Here is a 21,306-nt window from a genome sequence, read left to right as displayed (position 1 = left end):
ACTGGCATTGCTTAAAAGGAAATAAATATGGCAGCCTCCATATCACCCTTGCCTCGGGTTCACTTGTCTGACTGGATTAGCTGCATGCTTGTTTCAGGTGTGCGATTTGAACACTACTGACGCCAGAGAGATCAGCAGGGTTGCCAGGCAACTGGTATGTAAAAGGAAATAAATATGGCAGCCTCCATATCCCTTGCAGTGCAGTTGTCCTTATGAAGTGAGAGAGGTGAAGACTGTCATTTATTTACTTTTTTTAAAGGGAACCTAAACTGAGAGGGATATGGATGTTTCCTTTTAAACAATACCAGTTGCCTTATCGTAAGAGAACAGAGGCGCCAGCAGGATAAAAGGTAATAACAATTTTAAGATTTGCTGGGAGGCAGTGGTGGGCTTACCTCCGGAAGGCAGACTCAAAATACTGTCTGTCGAGCTACTGTTTGTCTCCTATCTTATTGCCTGATGAATCAGGCTGTGCCTGCGAAACGCGTTGCATCTTTTGGGGTACCAATAATAAATGTATTTGTTTGATTCAGACAGTATTTTGAGTCTGCTTTCCGCAGGTAAGTCCACCACTGCCTCCCAGCAAATTTTAAAATTTTTATTACCTTTTATCGTGCTGGCGCCTCTGTTCTCTTACGATAATACTGTGTCCACCCCTGGTGGAGGGGTGACCTACCCCTACTTTCCTGATCTACAGAGAGCGACATCCTAATCCTGAGTGAGGACAGGTCTAATCTCCTCACCTGCATCTACAGTGGTTGCCTAAGAGGTAACCCATGTTTGTGAGTATATTCATCTCACACTTACATTTATCCACAGTTTCCAATACATACTACACTATATTGGGCTGTTTCGGTGTTTCTTATTTAATACCAGTTGCCTGGCAGTATTGGCTGAATCACACACCTGAAACAAGCATGCAGCTAACCCAGTCTAATGTCAGTCAGAACACCTGATCTGCATGCTTTTTCAGGGGCTGTGGCTAAAAGTATTAAAGACACAGGATCAACAGGAGAGCCCGGCAACTGGTATTATTTTAAAAGAAAAAATCCATATCCTTCTCAGTTTAGGTTCCCTTTCAAAAAATGCACATTGCCTGGCTGTCGTGCTGATCCTCTGCCTCTAACACTTTTAGCCATAGAAAGGCATTTTAAAAAAACAAAACACAAAAACCTGATAAACACAGAGAGAGGTGCACATGGCAGACAACTTAGGGCCCAGTTTTCACTAATGCGGAACTCGGGCAAAATTTGCAGTTTCCCAGCAGGCAAATCGCGCGGTGAAACCCTTCCATAGGAGATAATGCATGAGCCATCCGAATCGCTTGCCATAGTGATTTGGAGGACGTTGCAGCATTTTCCGTACAAGTGGCAGCGAATCCCATAGCCGTTCACAGCTTCCGGGATTCGGCTGCGCACTAGCACAACAGGAAGTACCGCCACGCGTCTTGTAGGATGCGCTGCGGCTATAGGAAATGGACACTTATGTTTTCTGCACTGACAGGTGTGCTCCCAGCCTAAATCATACGCCTGAAGCAGGCATGTGTGAAGGCAGCTATACACACACATCAGATTTACTTTGTAGTGACTGGCAGACACTGTCTGATCAGAACCTGATCGGATTTTTATCAATTCCTACTACACGCCTACCACCTCGAATTTTAATAAAATTACACTATTCAACATTCAGTTCTCACAAAAAAAACCTGATCAGAGACATCTGCCACCTCAATTGACAGATTGGGCAATCGAAATTGGATGTGTGTTTCAGGGTTAATATATGTGAAGGCTGGTAGAGAAAGGAAAGGCTGGCACTGCTGCAGTTGCTCAATTTATTGTTGCAAAAATATTCATAAGTGCAAACTTCAAATGGTATATAAAAAAAAAAAAAGTGGTACACATACCAAAGGTGAGAGGAGGCAAGGTGGTGGTGGCGGGTGTGGGCGTGTGTACCAGTGTACTACTGTGAATATCATCACAGTAGTAATATATTTGAGTGAGGCCAGCAAGAAATCTCACGCTTATGTGATTGGCCACAGCATCTCAAAGAGGTAGGCTGTAGTAAACTCCGCCCACACTCAGAGCCGGGACAAGGTCCTCCAGCACCCAAGGCTGAGAAACCAAAATGCGCCCCTCCATCCCTCTCACCCCAGCCGTCACACACTGATTGCTATCAGACTAACAGGCGCCCCAGGGCCCCCAACTAACCCAACACCATAATCTCTAGTTATCTGGCTTGCAGTCACTGCCATGTATTCCCTTTTCTTATTTCTCTCTGCTTCAAACACAATAGGGGAATGATAGCTGAGTGAGATGTGCACCCCCTCCTACACTGCGACCCTGAGGCTGGAGCCTCTCTTCCCTCAGCCTCGGCCCTGCACACACTAGTCAGCCAATCACAATGCTTTGTGCTATAGAGGGTGCTGTGACTGGAGAACTGATCACTATGAGGTTTCCAGCTGGGTCCCATAATGTATAAAGTATACTATAACGTGCACGGTTGTGGCTGCTTTTAAAGGACACCTGTAGAGAGAGTGATATGGAGGCTGCCATATTTCTTTTCAAGAGACTCAGAGATAACAGACAGCCCAGCTGTGATACTTCCCCGGGGCTTCCTCCCGTTCAGCCGCGGTGAGCTACATTACCGGGCTCAGGCGAAGCCAGTCAGAGTCTACTGCTCATGTGCAGACCTCCCGCAGAGGAGCAGACCTCCCGCACAGGAGCAGACCTCCCGCACAGGCGCAGACCTCCCGCACAGGAGCAGACCTCCCGCACAGGAGCAGACCTCCCGCACAGGAGCAGACCTCCCGCACAGGAGCAGACCTCCCGCACAGGAGCAGACCTCCCGCACATCAGCAGACCTCCCGCACAGGAGCAGACCTCCCGCACAGGAGCAGACCTCCCGCACATCAGCAGACCTCCCGCACAGGAGCAGACCTCCCGCACAGGAGCAGACCTCCCGCACATCAGCAGACCTCCCGCACACGCGCAGACCTCCCGCACAGGAGCAGACCTCCCGCACATCAGCAGACCTCCCGCACAGGAGCAGACCTCTCACACACGCACAGACCTCCCGCACAGGAGTAGAGTTGGGCCGAACGGTTCGCCGGCGAACGTGGTTCGCGCGAACTTACGTGGTTCGCGTGCAGGTGCCGCACGCGAATGTTTTGCGGAAGTTCGGTTCGCCCCATAATGCACCTGAGGGTCAACTTTGACCCTCTACATCACAGTCAGCAGGCCCAGTGTAGCCAATTAGGCTACACTAGCCCCTGGAGCCCCCCCCCCCCCTTATATAAGGCAGGCAGCGGCGGCCATTACGGCCACTCGTGTGCCTGCATTAGAGAGAGTAGGGCGAGCTGCTGTCTGTCTCTAGGGAAAGATTAGTTAGGCTTAGCTTTTCCTGGCTGCATACCTGTTCTGTTCAGTGAGCCCTCAGCCCACTGCATACCTGTACTGTGATCCTGCCACTGCATACCTGTTCAGTGATCCTGCCACTGCATACCTGTTCAGTGATCCTGCCAGTGCATACCTGTTCAGTGATCCTGCCACTGCATACCTGTTCAGTGATCCTGCCAGTGCATACCTGTTCAGTGATCCTGCAACTGCATACCTGTTCAGTGATCCTGCCAGTGCATACCTGTTCAGTGATCCTGCCACTGTATACCTGTTCTGTGAACCCGCCATTGTATACCTGTTCTGTTCAGTGGACCCGCCACTGTATACCTGTTTAGTGAACACGCCACTGCATACCTGTTGTGTTCAGTGAACCTGCCACTGCATACCTGTTGTGTTCAGTGAACCTGCCACTGCATACCTGTTCTGTGAACCCGCCACTGTATACCTGTTCTGTTCAGTGGACCCGCCACTGTATACCTGTTCAGTGATCCTGCCACTGCATACCTGTTCAGTGATCCTGCCACTGTATACCTGTTCTGTGAACCCGCCACTGTATACCTGTTCTGTTCAGTGGACCCGGCACTGTATACCTGTTTAGTGAACCTGCCACTGCATACCTGTTGTGTTCAGTGAACCTGCCACTGCATACCTGTTCTGTGAACCCGCCACTGTATACCTGTTCTGTTCAGTGGACCCGCCACTGTATACCTGTTCTGTGAACCCGCCACTGTATACCTGTTCTGTTCAGTGGACCCGCCACTGTATACCTGTTTAGTGAACACGCCACTGCATACCTGTTGTGTTCAGTGAACCTGCCACTGCATACCTGTTGTGTTCAGTGAACCTGCCACTGCATACCTGTTCTGTGAACCCGCCACTGTATACCTGTTCTGTTCAGTGGACCCGCCACTGCATACCTGTTCAGTGATCCTGCCACTGCATACCTGTTCAGTGATCCTGCCACTGTATACCTGTTCTGTGAACCCGCCACTGTATACCTGTTCTGTTCAGTGGACCCGCCACTGTATACCTGTTTAGTGAACCTGCCACTGCATACCTGTTGTGTTCAATGAACCTGCCACTGCATACCTGTTCTGTGAACCCGCCACTGTATACCTGTTCTGTTCAGTGGACCCGCCACTGTATACCTGTTTAGTGAACACGCCACTGCATACCTGTTGTGTTCAGTGAACCTGCCACTGCATACCTGTTCTGTGAACCCGCCACTGTATACCTGTTCTGTTCAGTGGACCCGCCACTGTATACCTGTTCTGTGAACCCGGTGAACCCGCCACTGTATACCTGTTCTGTTCAGTGGACCCGACACTGTATACCTGTTTAGTGAACACGCCACTGCATACCTGTTGTGTTCAGTGAACCTGCCACAGCATACCTGTTTTGTGAACCCGCCACTGTATACCTGTTCTGTTCAGTGAACCCGCCACTGTATACCTGTACTGTTCAGTGAACCCACCGCATCAGTGCGCATACCTGTGCAGTTAAGTGAACCCACCTACCTACGTGAGTGCACGCAGTGTGATATACCACTCCGTGCATACCCGATATGGACAAAACAGGTAGAGGAAGAGGTAGTGCCAGAGGCAGAGGAAGGCCACCCGGCAGGTCTGCGCGAGGTCGTGTAAATGTAATTTCGTGTGTACCTGGCCCACAGTACAGTGCTCGGAAGAAGGCACGTCCCATCACGTCCCAAGATTGTCAGGACGTGGTTGAGTATTTAGCGACACAGAACACCTCATCTTGCTCAGCCACCAGCGCTACTACTAGCACCACTTCCGCTGCATTTGACACTTCGCAAGAATTATTTAGTGGTGGTGAAATCACTGATGCACAGCCTTTGTTGTTACAGCCAGATGAATTTTCACCAGCTCATATGTCTGCGTTACGCGGCAACACTATGGATGTAACGTGTAAGGAGGATGAAGGACCTACACGTTTGGATTTTTCTGAGGCAAGCGAAGCTGGGCAGGATGATTACGATGATGACGATGATAGGGATCCTCTGTATGTTCCCAATAGAGGAGATGAAGAGGGGGACAGTTCAGAGGGGGAGTCAGAGAGTAGTAGGAGGAGAGAAGTTGCTGAAAGAAGCTGGGGCAGCTCTTCATCAGAAACAGCTGGTGGCAGTGTCCGGCACCATGTATCGCCACCTATGTACAGCCAGCCAACTTGCCCTTCAGCATCAGCTGCTGAGGTCCCCATAGTGCCCACATCCCAGGGTGGCTCAGCGGTGTGGACATTTTTTTATGTGTGTGTCTCAGATCGGACCAAAGCCATCTGTTCGCTCTGCCAACAAAAATTGAGCCGTGGAAAGGCCAACACTCACGTAGGGACAAGTGCCTTACGAAGGCACCTGCAGAAAAGGCACAAACAGCAATGGGATGGCCACCTGAGAAAAAGCAGCAGCAGCACACAAAAGAAAAGTCACCCTCCTTCTCCTCTTCCTCCTTCAGGTGCATCATCTGCTTATGCCGCTTTCTCCCTTGCACCTTCACAGGCACCCTCCTCCACTCCGCCTCTGCCCTTGAGCGGTTCCTGCTCCTCTGCCCACAGCAGCAGTCAGGTGTCCGTGAAGGAAATGTTTGAGCGGAAGAAGCCACTTTTGGCCAGTCACCCCCTTGCCCGGCGTCTGACAGCTGGCGTGGCGGAACTGTTAGCTCGCCAGCTGTTACCATACCGGCTGGTGGACTCTGAGGCCTTCCGTAAATTTGTGGCCATCGGAACACCGCAGTGGAAGATGCCAGGCCGCACTTATTTTTCGAGAAAGGCCATACCCCAACTGCACCGTGAAGTTGAGAGGCAAGTGGTGTCATCTCTTGCGAAGAGCGTTGGGTCAAGGGTACACCTGACCACGGATGCCTGGTCTGCCAAGCACGGGCAGGGCCGCTACATTACCTACACAGCCCATTGGGTGAACCTGGTGGTGAACCATGGCAAGCAGGGCGCAGCGGACCAAATTGTGACACCTCCACGGCTTGCAGGCAGGCCTCCTGCCACCTCCTCTCCTCCTGCTTCATGCTCTTCGCTGTCCTCCTCCTCCTTGGCTGAGTGGCAGTTCTCCTCTCCAGCTACACAGCCCCAGCTCCGCAGGGCCTATGCTGCATGCCAGGTACGACGGTGTCACGCCATCTTAGACATGGCTTGTCTCAAAGCGGAGAGTCACACTGGAGCAGCTCTCCTGGCTGCTCTTAAGAAACAGGTGGATGAGTGGCTGACCCCGCACCACCTGGAGATAGGCAACGTGGTGTGCGACAACGGCAGCAATCTGCTTGCCGCTTTGCATATGGGGAAGCTGACACACATACCCTGCATGGCACATGTCATGAATCTAGTTGTTCAAAGATTTGTGGCAAAGTACCCTGGCTTAGCGGATGTCCTGAAGCAGGCCAGGAAGTTCTGTGGGCATTTGAGGTGGTCTTACACAGCCATGGCACGATTTGCAGAAATTCAGCGGAAAAACAACATGCTGGTGAGACGCCTCATTTGCGATAGCCCCACTCGCTGGAATTCGACCCTGCTCATGTTCTCCCGCCTGCTAGAACAGAAGAAAGCCGTCACCCAGTACCTCTACAACTGGAGTAGAACGAAACAGTCTGGGAAGATGGGGATGTTCTCGCCCGACAACTGGACACTGACGGAAAATGCATGCATGCTCATGCGGCCGTTTGAGGAGGTGACCAACCTGGTGAGCCGCAGTGAGGGCACCATCAGGGACTTAATTCCCTACGCTTACTTCTTGGAGCATGCTGTGCGTAGAGTGGCGGATGAAGCTGCGAATGAGCGTGACCAGGAACCGTTACGGCAGGAACAGGCATGGGACCAATTTTCATCAGACCCAGCTGTTTCCTCAACACCTGCGGCAGCACAGAGGGGGGAGGAGGAGGAAGAAGAGAGGTCGTGTGCAGAAGACGAGTCAGACTCAGAGGATGATGAGCAAGGTGTTTCTTTGGGGGAGGAGGAGGAGGAGGAGGGGACAGCGGCAGGAGAACCACCGCAGCAGGCGTCGCAGGGGGCTTGTGCTGCTCAACCTTCCCGTGGTATTGTTCGCGGCTGGGGGGAGGAGGTTGACTTACGTGACGTCACTGAGGAAGAGCAAGAGGAGATGGAGGGTACTGGATCCGACTTTGTGCAGATGTCGTCTTTTATGCTGTCCTGCCTGTTGAGGGACCCCCGTATAAAAAACCTCAAGGGGAATGAGCTGTACTGGGTGGCCACACTACTAGACGCTCGGTACAGGCACAAAGTGGCGGACCTGTTACCAACTCACCGGAAGGTGGAAAGGATGCAGCACATGCAGAACCAGCTGTCAACTATGCTTTACAATGCCTTTAAGGGTGATGTGACAGCAGAACGCCAGCAAGGTACCACTGCCACTAATCCTCCTCCCGTGTCCACGCAGTCAAAGACAGGACGCTCCAGCGATCTCATGGTGATGTCGGACATGCGGACGTTCTTTAGTCCAACGCCTCGCCGTAGCCCTTCCGGATCCACCCTCCACCAACGCCTCGACCGGCAGGTAGCCGACTACCTGGCCTTAAGTGTGGATGTAGACACTGCTGTGAACAGCGATGAGGAACCCTTGAACTACTGGGTGTGCAGGCTTGACCTGTGGCCAGAGCTGTCCCAATTTGCCATCCAACTTCTCTCCTGCCCTGCCGCAAGCGTCCTCTCAGAAAGGACCTTCAGCGCAGCTGGAGGCATTGTCACAGAGAAGAGAAGTCGCCTAAGTCACAAAAGTGTTAAGTACCTCACCTTTATCAAAATGAATGAGGCATGGATCCCGGAGGGCTGCTGCCCGCCCCAAGACTAAGTCAGTCCCCGCACACACAGCATCTCTGCCTGCACGCCGTGTGACTGGCTGCCTGGCCTGCCCCAAGAAGACTAAGTCGCTCCCAGTCCCTCCACACAGCATGTCTGCCTGCAGGCCGCTTCACTACCTTCTCCGCCACCACCAACAGGGTCCGGGACTCCAGGCGGATTGCTGAATTTTTTAGGCCGCTGCTAGCAGCGGCCGCTGTAATAATTTTTCGGGTGCGTGTACATGACTGCCTAATTTTTCTGGCTGCACTGCGGGCAGCTGCAACAACAAAAGAAAAGGCATGTACATGCGCCCATTCCCCTTTGTGATCATTACCTTGCCGTGGTGAAGGGGCTTGCGTATCACAATGAAGCAATGACCGGCGCCTAGATGAGTGTCTCGGGGGGCACACAAAAGATAATAAGGTCGTTGCTTCATTGTGGTCAGACCAAATTTGATCAGCTGGACAGTCACTGTTCTGTCATTCAGCTACATCAGCCAGGCCGGCGACCATATGGGCTGTAAAGCCACCAAAACCTGCACTCTCGCCATGGTGCGCACCAGTCCAGCACGGCCGTCACTACACAAACAGCTGTTTGCGGTGCGTTACACGGTGAGTTTGGTGTGTCAGTGTGAAGCAGTACCTTAATTACACTACCTGATTGATGTATACACATGCAAGATGTTTTAAAGCACTTTAGGCCTGTCATTTAGCATTCAATGTGATTTCTGCCCTTAAAACGCTGCTTTGTGTCAAATCCAGATTTTTCCCGGGGACTTTTGGCGTGTATCCCACTCCGCCATGCCCCCCTCCAGGTGTTAGACCCCTTGAAACATCTTTTCCATCACTTTTGTGGCCAGCATAATTATTATTTTTTTTCAAAGTTCGCATCCCCATTGAAGTCTATTGCGGTTCGCGAACTTTAACGCGAACCGAACCTTCCGCGGAAGTTCACGAACCCGGTTCGCGAACCTAAAATCGGAGGTTCGGCCCAACTCTACACAGGAGCAGACCTCCCGCACAGGAGCAGACCTCCCGCACATAAGCAGACCTCCCGCACACGCGCAGACCTCCCGCACAGGAGCAGACCTCCCGCACAGGAGCAGACCTCCCACACATCAGCAGGCCTCCCGCACACGCGCTGATCCCCCGCACAGGAGCAGACCTCCCGCACATCAGCAGACCTCCTGCACACGCGCAGACCTCCCGCACAGGAGCAGAAGTCTCACACACGCGCAGACCTCCCGCACAGGAGCAGACCTTCCGCACAGGAGCAGAACTCCTGCACATCAGCAGACCTCCCGCACAGGAGCAGACCTCTCACACACGCGCAGACCTCCCGCACAGGAGCAGACCTCCCGCACACGAGCAGACCTCCCGCACACGAGCAGACCTCCCGCACACACTCAGACCTCCCGCACAGGCGCAGACCTCCCGCATATCAGCACACCTCCCGCACAGGAGCAGACCTCCCGCACAGGAGCAGACCTCCCGCACAGGAGCAGACCTCCCGCACATCAGCAGACCTCCCGCACAGGAGCAGACCTCCCGCACATCAGCAGTCCTCCCGCACAGGAGCAGACCTCCCGCACAGGAGCAGACCTCCCGCACAGGAGCAGACCTCCCGCACATCAGCAGACCTCCCGCACACGCGCAGACCTCCCGCACAGGAGCAGACCTCCCGCACATCAGCAGACCTCCCGAACACACGCAGACCTCCCGCACAGGAGCAGACCTCTCACACACGCGCAGACCTCCCGCACAGGAGCAGACCTCCCGCACATCAGCAGACCTCCCGCACACGCGCAGACCTCCCGCACAGGAGCAGACCTCCCGCACATCAGCAGACCTCCCGCACACGCGCAGACCTCCAGCACAGGAGTAGACCTCTCACACACGCGCAGACCTCCCGCACAGGAGCAGACCTCCCGCACAGGAGCAGACCTCCCGCACATCAGCAGACCTCCCGCACACGCGCAGACCTCCCGCACAGGAGCAGACCTCTCACACACGAGCAGACCTCCCGCACACGAGCAGACCTCCCGCACACGAGCAGACCTCCCGCACACAAGCAGACCTCCTGCACACGCGCAGACCTCCCGCACAGGAGCAGACCTTCCGTACATCAGCACACCTCCCGCACAGGAGCAGACCTCCCGCACAGGAGCAGACCTCCCGCACACGAGCAGACCTCTTGCACGCGCGCAGACCTCCCGCACATCAGCAGACCTTCCGCAAACACGCGCAGACCTCCCGCACAGGAGCAGACCTCACGCACAGGAGCAGACCTCCCGCACATCAGCAGACCTCCCGCACACGAGCAGACCTCCCGCACACGCGCAGACCTCCCGCACACGCGCAGACCTCCCGCACAGGAGCAGACCTCCCGCACACGCGCAGACCTCCCACACACGCGCAGACCTCCCACACACGAGCAGACCTCCCGCAGACGAGCAGACCTCCCGCACACGAGCAGACCTCCCGCACACGAGCAGACCTCCCGCACAGGAGCAGACCTCCCGCACATCAGCAGACCTCCCGCACAGGAGCAGACCTCCCGCACACAAGCAGACCTCCCGCACACGCGCAGACCTCCCGCACACGCGCAGACCTCCCGCACACGCGCAAACCTCCCGCACAGGAGCAGACTACCCGCACACGCGCAGACCTCCCGCACACGCGCAGACCTCCCGCACACGCGCAGACCTCCCGCACAGGAGCAGACCTTCTGCACATCAGCAGACCTCCCGCACACGAGCAGACCTCCCGCACACGCGCAGACCTCCCACACAGGATCAGACCTTCCGCACACGCGCAGACCTCCCGCACAGGCGCAGACCTCCCGCACAGGAGCAGACCTCCCGCACAGGAGCAGACCTCCCGCACACGCGCAGACCTCCCGCACAGGAGCAGACCATTCACAAACGAGCAGACCTCCCGCACACGAGCAGACCTCCCGCACACGAGCAGACCTCCCGCACACGAGCAGACCTCCCGCACACGCGCAGACCTCCCGCACAGGCGCAGACCTCCCACACAGGAGCAGACCTCTTGCACACGCGCAGAGCTCCCGCATAGGCGCAGAGCTCCCGCACATCAGCAGACCTCCCGCACACGCGCAGACCTCCCGCACACACGCAGACCTCCCGCACACGCACAGACCTCCTGCACACGCGCAGACCTCCCGCACACGCGCAGACCTCCCGCACACGCGCAGACCTCCCGCACAGGAGCAGACCTCCCGCACATCAGCAGACCTCCCGCACACGAGCAGACCTCCCGCACACGCGCAGACCTCCCGCACAGGCGCAGACCTCCCACACAGGAGCAGACCTCCCGCACACGCGCAGAGCTCCCGCATAGGCGCAGAGCTCCCGCACATCAGCAGACCTCCCGCACATGCGCAGACCTCCCGCACATGCGCAGACCTCCCACACAGGAGCAGACCTCCCGCACACGCACAGACCTCCTGCACACGCGCAGACCTCCCGCACACGCGCAGACCTCCAGCACACGCGCAGACCTCCCGCACAGGAGCAGACCTCCCGCACATCAGCAGACCTCCCGCACACGAGCAGACCTCCCGCACACGCGCAGACCTCCCGCACACGCGCAGACCTCCCGCACAGGAGCAGACCTCCCGCACACGCGCAGACCTCCCACACAGGAGCAGACCTCCCGCACAGGAGCAGACCTCCCGCACGCGCGCAGACCTCCCGCACAGGAGCAGACCTCCCGCACATCAGCAGACCTCCCGCACACGAGCAGACCTCCCGCACACGCGCAGACCTCCCGCACACGCGCAGACCTCCCGCACAGGAGCAGACCTCCCGCACACGCGCAGACCTTCCGCACACGCGCAGACCTCCCGCACAGGAGCAGACCTCCCGCACAGGCGCAGACCTCCCGCACAGGAGCAGACCTCCCGCACAGGAGCAGACCTCCCGCACACGCGCAGACCTCCCGCACAGGAGCAGACCTCTCACACACGAGCAGACCTCCCGCACACGAGCAGACCTCCCGCACACGAGCAGACCTCCCGCACACGCGCAGACCTCCCGCACAGGCGCAGACCTCCCGCACAGGATCAGACCTCCCGCACATCAGCACACCTCCCGCACAGGAGCAGACCTCCCGCACAGGTGCAGACCTCCCGCACAGGAGCAGACCTCCCGCACATCAGCAGACCTCACGCACACGAGCAGACCTCCCGCACATGCGCAGACCTCCCGCACATGCGCAGACCTCCCGCACAGGAGCAGACCTCCCGCACAGGCGCAGACCTCCCGCACAGGAGCAGACCTCCCACACAGGAGCAGACCTCCCGCACACGCGCAGACCTCCCGCACAGGAGCAGACCTCCCGCACACGTGCAGTCCTCCCGCACACGCGCAGACCTCCCGCACACGCGCAGACCTCCCGCACACGCGCAGACCTCCCGCACATCAGCAGACCTCCCGCACACGCGCAGACCTCCCGCACACGCGCAGACCTCCCGCACAGGAGCAGACCTCCCGCACATCAGCAGACCTCCCGCACACGAGCAGACCTCTCGCACACGCGCAGACCTCCCGCACAGGAGCAGACCTCCTGCACACGAGCAGACCTCCCGCACAGGCGCAGACCTCCCGCACAGGAGCAGACCTCCCGCACATCAGCACACCTCCCGCACAGGAGCAGACCTCCCGCACAGGAGCAGACCTCCCGCACAGGAGCAGACCTCCTGCACAGGAGCAGACCTCCCGCACAGGAGCAGACCTCCCGCACATCAGCAGACCTCCCGCACAGGAGCAGACCTCCCGCACAGGAGCAGACCTCCCGCACAGGAGCAGACCTCCCGCACATCAGCAGACCTCCCGTACACGCGCAGACCTCCCGCACAGGAGCAGACCTCCCGCACAGGAGCAGACACGCAGACCTCCCGCACACGCGCAGACCTCCCGCACAGGAGCAGACGCGCAGACCTCCCGCACACGCGCAGACCTCCCGCACACACGCAGACCTCCCGCACACGCGCAGACCTCCCGCACACGAGCAGACCTCCCGCACGGGAGAAGACCTCCCGCACATCAGTAGACCTCCCGCACACGCGCAGACCTCCCGCAAATGAGCAGACCAACCGCACAGGAGAAGACCTCCCGCACAGGAGCAGACCTCCCGCGCACGAGCAGACCTCCCGCACACGAGCAGACCTCCCGCACACGCGCAGACCTCCCGTACAGGCGCAGACCTCCCGCACAGGAGCAGACCTCCCGCACATCAGCACACCTCCCGCACAGGAGCAGACCTCCCGCACAGGAGCAGACCTCCCGCACATCAGCAGACCTCCCGCACACGAGCAGACCTCCCGCACATCAGCAGACCTCCCGCACACGAGCAGACCTCCCACACACGCGCAGACCTCCCGCACAGGAGCAGACCTCCCGCACACGCGCAGACCTCCCACACACGCGCAGACCTCCCGCACAGGAGCAGACCTCCCGCACACGCGCAGACCTCCCGCACAGGCGCAGACCTCCCGCACATCAGCAGACCTCCCGCACACCCGCAGACCTCCCGCACACATGCAGACCTCCCGCACACGCGCAGACCTCCCGCACACGCGCAGACCTCCCGCACACGAGCAGACCTCCCGCACACGAGCAGACCTCCCGCACAGGAGAAGACCTCTCGCATATCAGCAGACCTCCCCGCACACGCGCAGACCTCCCGCAAAGGAGCAGACCTCCCACACATCAGCAGACCTCCCACACACGCGCAGACCTCCCGCACAGGCGCAGACCTCCCGCACAGGAGCAGACCTCCCGCACATCAGCAGACCTCCCGCACACGCGCAGACCTCCCGCACAGGAGCAGACCTCCCGCACATGCGCAGACCTTCCGCACAGGAGCAGACCTCCCACACTGGAGCAGACCTCCCGCAAACGCGCAGACCTCCCGCACAGGAGCAGACCTCCCGCACATCAGCAGACCTCCCGCACACGCGCAGACCTCCCGCACAGGAGCAGACCTCCCGCACAGGAGCAGACCTCCCGCACATCAGCAGACCTCCCGCACACGCGCAGACCTCCCGCACAGGAGCAGATCTCCCGCACACGCGCAGACCTTCCGCACAGGAGCAGACCTCCCGCACACGAGCAGACCTCCCGCACACGCGCAGACCTACCGCACAGGAGCAGACCTCCCGCACACGCGCAAACCTCCTGCACACGCGCAGACCTCCCGCACACGCGCAGACCTCCCGCACAGGAGCAGATCTCCCGCACATCAGCAGACCTCCCGCACTCGAGCAGACCTCCCGCACACGCGCAGACCTCCCGCACACGCGCAGACCTCCCGCACAGGCGCAGACCTCCCGCACAGGAGCAGATCTCCCGCACATCAGCAGACCTCCCGCACTCGAGCAGACCTCCCGCACACGCGCAGACCTCCCGCACACGCGCAGACCTCCCGCACAGGAGCAGACCTCCTGCACACGCGCAGAGCTCCCGCACAGGCGCAGAGCTCCCGCACATCAGCAGACCTCCCGCACACGCGCAGACCTCCCGCACACGCGCAGACCTTCCGCACAGCAGACCTCCCGCACACGCGCAGACCTCCCGCACACGAGCAGACCTCCCGCACAGGAGCAGACCTCCCGCACATCAGCAGACCTCCCGCACACGAGCAGACCTCTCGCACACGCGCAGACCTCCCACACAGGAGCAGACCTCCCGCACACGAGCAGACCTCCCGCACACGAGCAGACCTCCCGCACACGAGCAGACCTCCCGCACACGCGCAGACCTCCCGCACAGGCGCAGACCTCCCGCACAGGAGCAGACCTCCCGCACATCAGCACACCTCCCGCACAGGAGCAGACCTCCCGCACAGGAGCAGACCTCCCGCACAGGAGCAGACCTCCCGCCCAGGAGCAGACCTCCCGCACAGGAGCAGACCTCCCGCACATCAGCAGACCTCCCGCACAGGAGCAGACCTCCCGCACAGGAGCAGACCTCCCGCACAGGAGCAGACCTCCCGCACATCAGCAGACCTCCCGTACACGCGCAGACCTCCCGCACAGGAGCAGACCTCCCGCACAGGAGCAGACACGCAGACCTCCCGCACACGCGCAGACCTCCCGCACAGGAGCAGACGCGCAGAACTCCCGCACACGCGCAGACCTCCCGCACACACGCAGACCTCCCGCACACGCGCAGACCTCCCGCACACGAGCAGACCTCCCGCACGGGAGAAGACCTCCCGCACATCAGTAGACCTCCCGCACACGCGCAGACCTCCCGCACATGAGCAGACCAACCGCACAGGAGAAGACCTCCAGCACAGGAGCAGACCTCCCGCGCACGAGCAGACCTCCCGCACACGAGCAGACCTCCCGCACACGCGCAGACCTCCCGTACAGGCGCAGACCTCCCGCACAGGAGCAGACCTCCCGCACATCAGCACACCTCCCGCACAGGAGCAGACCTCCCGCACAGGAGCAGACCTCCCGCACATCAGCAGACCTCCCGCACACGAGCAGACCTCCCGCACATCAGCAGACCTCCCGCACACGAGCAGACCTCCCGCACACGCGCAGACCTCCCACACACGCGCAGACCTCCCGCACAGGAGCAGACCTCCCGCACACGCGCAGACCTCCCGCACAGGCGCAGACCTCCCGCACATCAGCAGACCTCCCGCACACCCGCAGACCTCCCGCACACATGCAGACCTCCCGCACACGCGCAGACCTCCCGCACACGCGCAGACCTCCCGCACACGAGCAGACCTCCCGCACACGAGCAGACCTCCCGCACAGGAGAAGACCTCTCGCATATCAGCAGACCTCCCCGCACACGCGCAGACCTCCCGCAAAGGAGCAGACCTCCCACACATCAGCAGACCTCCCACACACGCGCAGACCTCCCGCACAGGCGCAGACCTCCCGCACAGGAGCAGACCTCCCGCACATCAGCAGACCTCCCGCACACGCGCAGACCTCCCGCACAGGAGCAGACCTCCCGCACATGCGCAGACCTTCCGCACAGGAGCAGACCTCCCACACTGGAGCAGACCTCCCGCAAACGCGCAGACCTCCCGCACATCAGCAGACCTCCCGCACACGCGCAGACCTCCCGCACAGGAGCAGACCTCCCGCACAGGAGCAGACCTCCCGCACATCAGCAGACCTCCCGCACACGCGCAGACCTCCCGCACAGGAGCAGATCTCCCGCACACGCGCAGACCTTCCGCACAGGAGCAGACCTCCCGCACACGAGCAGACCTCCCGCACACGCGCAGACCTACCGCACAGGAGCAGACCTCCCGCACACGCGCAAACCTCCTGCACACGCGCAGACCTCCCGCACACGCGCAGACCTCCCGCACAGGAGCAGATCTCCCGCACATCAGCAGACCTCCCGCACTCGAGCAGACCTCCCGCACACGCGCAGACCTCCCGCACACGCGCAGACCTCCCGCACAGGCGCAGACCTCCCGCACAGGAGCAGATCTCCCGCACATCAGCAGACCTCCCGCACTCGAGCAGACCTCCCGCACACGCGCAGACCTCCCGCACACGCGCAGACCTCCCGCACAGGAGCAGACCTCCTGCACACGCGCAGAGCTCCCGCACAGGCGCAGAGCTCCCGCACATCAGCAGACCTCCCGCACACGCGCAGACCTCCCGCACACGCGCAGACCTTCCGCACAGCAGACCTCCCGCACACGTGCAGACCTCCCGCACACGAGCAGACCTCCCGCACAGGAGCAGACCTCCCGCACATCAGCAGACCTCCCGCACATGAGCAGACCTCTCGCACACGCGCAGACCTCCCACACAGGAGCAGACCTCCCGCACACGAGCAGACCTCCCGCACACGAGCAGACCTCCCGCACACGAGCAGACCTCCCGCACACGCGCAGACCTCCCGCACAGGCGCAGACCTCCCGCACAGGAGCAGACCTCCCGCACATCAGCACACCTCCCGCACAGGAGCAGACCTCCCGCACAGGAGCAGACCTCCCGCACAGGAGCAGACCTCCTGCCCAGGAGCAGACCTCCCGCACAGGAGCAGACCTCCCGCACATCAGCAGATCTCCCGCACAGGAGCAGACCTCCCGCACAGGAGCAGACCTCCCGCACAGGAGCAGACCTCCCGCACATCAGCAGACCTCCCGCACACGCGCAGACCTCCCGCATAGGAGCAGACCTCCCGCACAGGAGCAGACTCGCAGACCTCCCGCACACGCGCAGACCTCCCGCACAGGAGCAGACGCGCAGACCTCCCGCACACGCGCAGACCTCCCGCACACGCGCAGACCTCCCGCACACGAGCAGACCTCCCGCACAGGAGAAGACCTCCCACACATCAGTAGACCTCCCGCACACGAGCAGACCTCCCGCACATGAGCAGACCAACCGCACAGGAGAAGACCTCCCGCACAGGAGCAGACCTCCCGCACACGAGCAGACCTCCCGCACACGAGCAGACCTCCCGCACACGCGCAGACCTCTCGCACAGGCGCAGACCTCCCGCACAGGAGCAGACCTCCCGCACATCAGCACACCTCCCGCACAGGAGCAGACCTCCCGCACAGGAGCAGACCTCCCGCACATCAGCAGACCTCCTGCACACGAGCAGACCTCCCGCACACGCGCAGACCTCCCACACACGCGCAGACCTCCCGCACAGGAGCGACCTCCCGCACACGCGCAGACCTCCCGCACATCAGCAGACCTCCCGCACATCAGCAGACCTCCCGCACACGCGCAGACCTCCCGCACACATGCAGACCTCCCGCACACGCGCAGACCTCCCGCACACGCGCAGACCTCCCGCACACGAGCAGACCTCCCGCACACGAGCAGACCTCCCGCACACGAGCAGACCTCCCGCACAGGGGAAGACCTCCCGCATATCAGCAGACCTCCCCGCACACGCGCAGACCTCCCGCACAGGAGCAGACCTCCCCCACATCAGCAGACCTCCCGCACACGCGCAGACCTCCCGCACAGGCGCAGACCTCCCGCACAGGAGCAGACCTCCCGCACATCAGCAGACCTCCCGCACACGCGCAGACCTCCCGCACAGGAGCAGACCTCCCGCACACGCGCAGACCTTCCGCACAGGAGCAGACCTCCCGCACAGGAGCAGACCTCCCGCAAACGCGCAGACCTCCCGCACAGGAGCAGACCTCCCGCACATCAGCAGACCTCCTGCACACGCGCAGACCTCCCGCACAGGAGCAGACCTCCCGCACACGCGCAGACCTTCCGCACAGGAGCAGACCTCCCGCACAGGAGCAGACCTCCCGCAAACGCGCAGACCTCCCGCACACGCGCAGACCTCCCGCACATGCGCAGACCTTCCGCATAGGAGCAGACCTCCCACACAGGAGCAGACCTCCCGCAAACGCGCAGACCTCCCGCACACGCGCAGACCTCCCGTACAGGCGCAGACCTCCCGCACAGGAGCAGACCTCCCGCACATCAGCAGACCTCCCGCACACGCGCAGACCTCCCGCACAGGAGCAGATCTCCCGCACACGCGCAGACCTTCCGCACAGGAGCAGACCTCCCGCACACGAGCAGACCTCCCGCACACGCGCAGACCTCCCGCACAGGAGCAGACCTCCCGCACACGCGCAAACCTCCTGCACACGCGCAGACCTGCCGCACACGCGCAGACCTCACGCACAGGAGCAGATCTCCCGCACACGCGCAGACCTCCCGCACACGCGCAGACCTCCCGCACAGGCGCAGACCTCCCGCACAGGAGCAGATCTCCCGCACATCATCAGACCTCCCGCACTCGAGCAGACCTCCCGCACACGCGCAGACCTCCCGCACACGCGCAGACCTCCCGCACAGGAGCAGACCTCCTGCACACGCGCAGAGCTTCCGCACAGGCGCAGAGCTCCCGCACATCAGCAGACCTCCCGCACACGCGCAGACCTCCCGCACACGCGCAGACCTTCCGCACAGCAGACCTCCCGCACACGCGCAGACCTCCCGCACACGCGCAGACCTCCCGCACACGAGCAGACCTCCCGCACGCGAGCAGACCTCCCGCACAGGAGAAGACCTCCCGCACATCAGTAGACCTCCCGCACATAAGCAGACCAACCGCACAGGAGAAGACCTCCCGCACAGGAGCAGACCTCCCGCACACGAGCAGACCTCCCGCACACGAGCAGACCTCCCGCACACGCGCAGACCTCCCGCACAGGCGCAGACCTCCCGCACAGGAGCAGACCTCCCGCACATCAGCACACCTCCCGCACAGGAGCAGACCTCCCGCACAGGAGCAGACCTCCCACACATCAGCAGACCTCCAGCACAGGAGCAGACCTCCCGCACATCAGCAGACCTCCTGCACACGAGCAGACCTCCCGCACACGCGCAGACCTCCCACACACGCGCAGACCTCCCGCACAGGAGCGACCTCCCGCACACGCGCAGACCTCCCGCACATCAGCAGACCTCCCGCACATCAGCAGACCTCCCGCACACGCGCAGACCTCCCGCACACATGCAGACCTCCCGCACACGCGCAGACCTCCCGCACACGCGCAGACCTCCCACACACGAGCAGACCTCCCGCACACGAGCAGACCTCCCGCACAGGGGAAGACCTCCCGCATATCAGCAGACCTCCCGCACATCAGCAGACCTCCCGCACACGCGCAGACCTCCCACACACGAGCAGACCTCCCGCACAGGAGCGACCTCCCGCACACGCGCAGACCTCCCGCACATCAGCAGACCTCCCGCACATCAGCAGACCTCCCGCACACGCGCAGACCTCCCGCACACATGCAGACCTCCCGCACACGCGCAGACCTCCCGCACACGCGCAGACCTCCCACACACGAGCAGACCTCCCGCACACGAGCAGACCTCCCGCACAGGAGCAGACCTCCCGCACACGCGCAGACCTTCCGCACAGGAGCAGACCTCCCGCACAGGAGCAGACCTCCCGCACACCCGCAGACCTCCCGCACACGCGCAGACCTCCCGCACATCAGCAGACCTCCCGCACACGCGCAGACCTCCCGCACATCAGCAGACCTCCTGCACAGGAGCAGACCTCCCGCACACGCGCAGACCTCCCGCACAGGAGCAGACCTCCCGCACACGAGCAGACCTCCCGCACACGAGCAGACCTCCCGCACACGCGCAGACCTCCCGCACAGGAGCAGACCTCCCGCACACGAGCAGACCTCCCGCACACGAGCAGACCTCCCGCACAGGAGCAGACCTCCCGCACATCAGCAGACCTCCCGCACAGGAGCAGACCTCCCGCACACGAGCAGACCTCCCGCACACGCGAAGACCTCCCGCACACGCGCAGAGCTCCCGCACACGCGCAGAGCTCCCGCACAGGCGCAGAGCTCCCGCACACGCGCAGAGCTCCCGCACAGGCGCAGACCTCCCGCACAGCAGATCTCCCGCACACGCGCAGACCTCCCGCACACGCGCAGACCTCCCGCACACGCGCAGACCTCCCGCACACGAGCAGACCTCCCGCACAGGAGCAGACCTCCCGCACATCAGCAGACCTCCCGCACAGGAGCAGACCTCCCGCACACGAGCAGACCTCCCGCACACGCGCAGATCTCCCGCACATCAGCAGACCTCCCGCACTCGAGCAGACCTCCCGCACACGCGCAGACCTCCCGCACACGCGCAAACCTCCCGCACACGCGCAGACCTCCCGCACACGCGCAGATGTCCCGCACATCAGCAGACCTCCCGCACTCGAGCAGACCTCCCGCACACGCGCAGACCTCCCGCACACGCGCAGACCTCCCGCACAGGAGCAGACCTCCCGCACACGCGCAGAGCTCCCGCACAGGCGCAGAGCTCCCGCACATCAGCAGACCTCCCGCACACGCGCAGACCTCCCGCACAGCAGATCTCACGCACACGCGCAGACCTCCCGCACACGCGCAGACCTCCCGCACAGGAGCAGACCTCCCGCACATCAGCAGACCTCCCGCACAGGAGCAGACCTCCCGCACACGAGCAGACCTCCCGCACAGGAGAAGACCTCCCGCACAGGAGCAGACCTCCCGCACACGAGCAGACCTCCCGCACACGCGCAGAC

General features: G+C 61.1%; 1 pseudogene; it reads right to left on the bottom strand.

Annotated features, from left to right (window-relative positions):
• The window catches only part of LOC137522256 (sacsin-like), an 87,586-nt pseudogene that overhangs the window by 42,871 nt on the left and 23,409 nt on the right, over positions 1-21,306 (bottom strand).

The sequence above is a fragment of the Hyperolius riggenbachi genome, chromosome 6 (assembly GCF_040937935.1).
Source record: "Hyperolius riggenbachi isolate aHypRig1 chromosome 6, aHypRig1.pri, whole genome shotgun sequence".
NCBI lineage: Eukaryota > Metazoa > Chordata > Amphibia > Anura > Hyperoliidae > Hyperolius > Hyperolius riggenbachi.
Note: the sequence above shows the minus strand (reverse complement) of the source record. Positions and strands in the feature narration are given on the sequence as shown.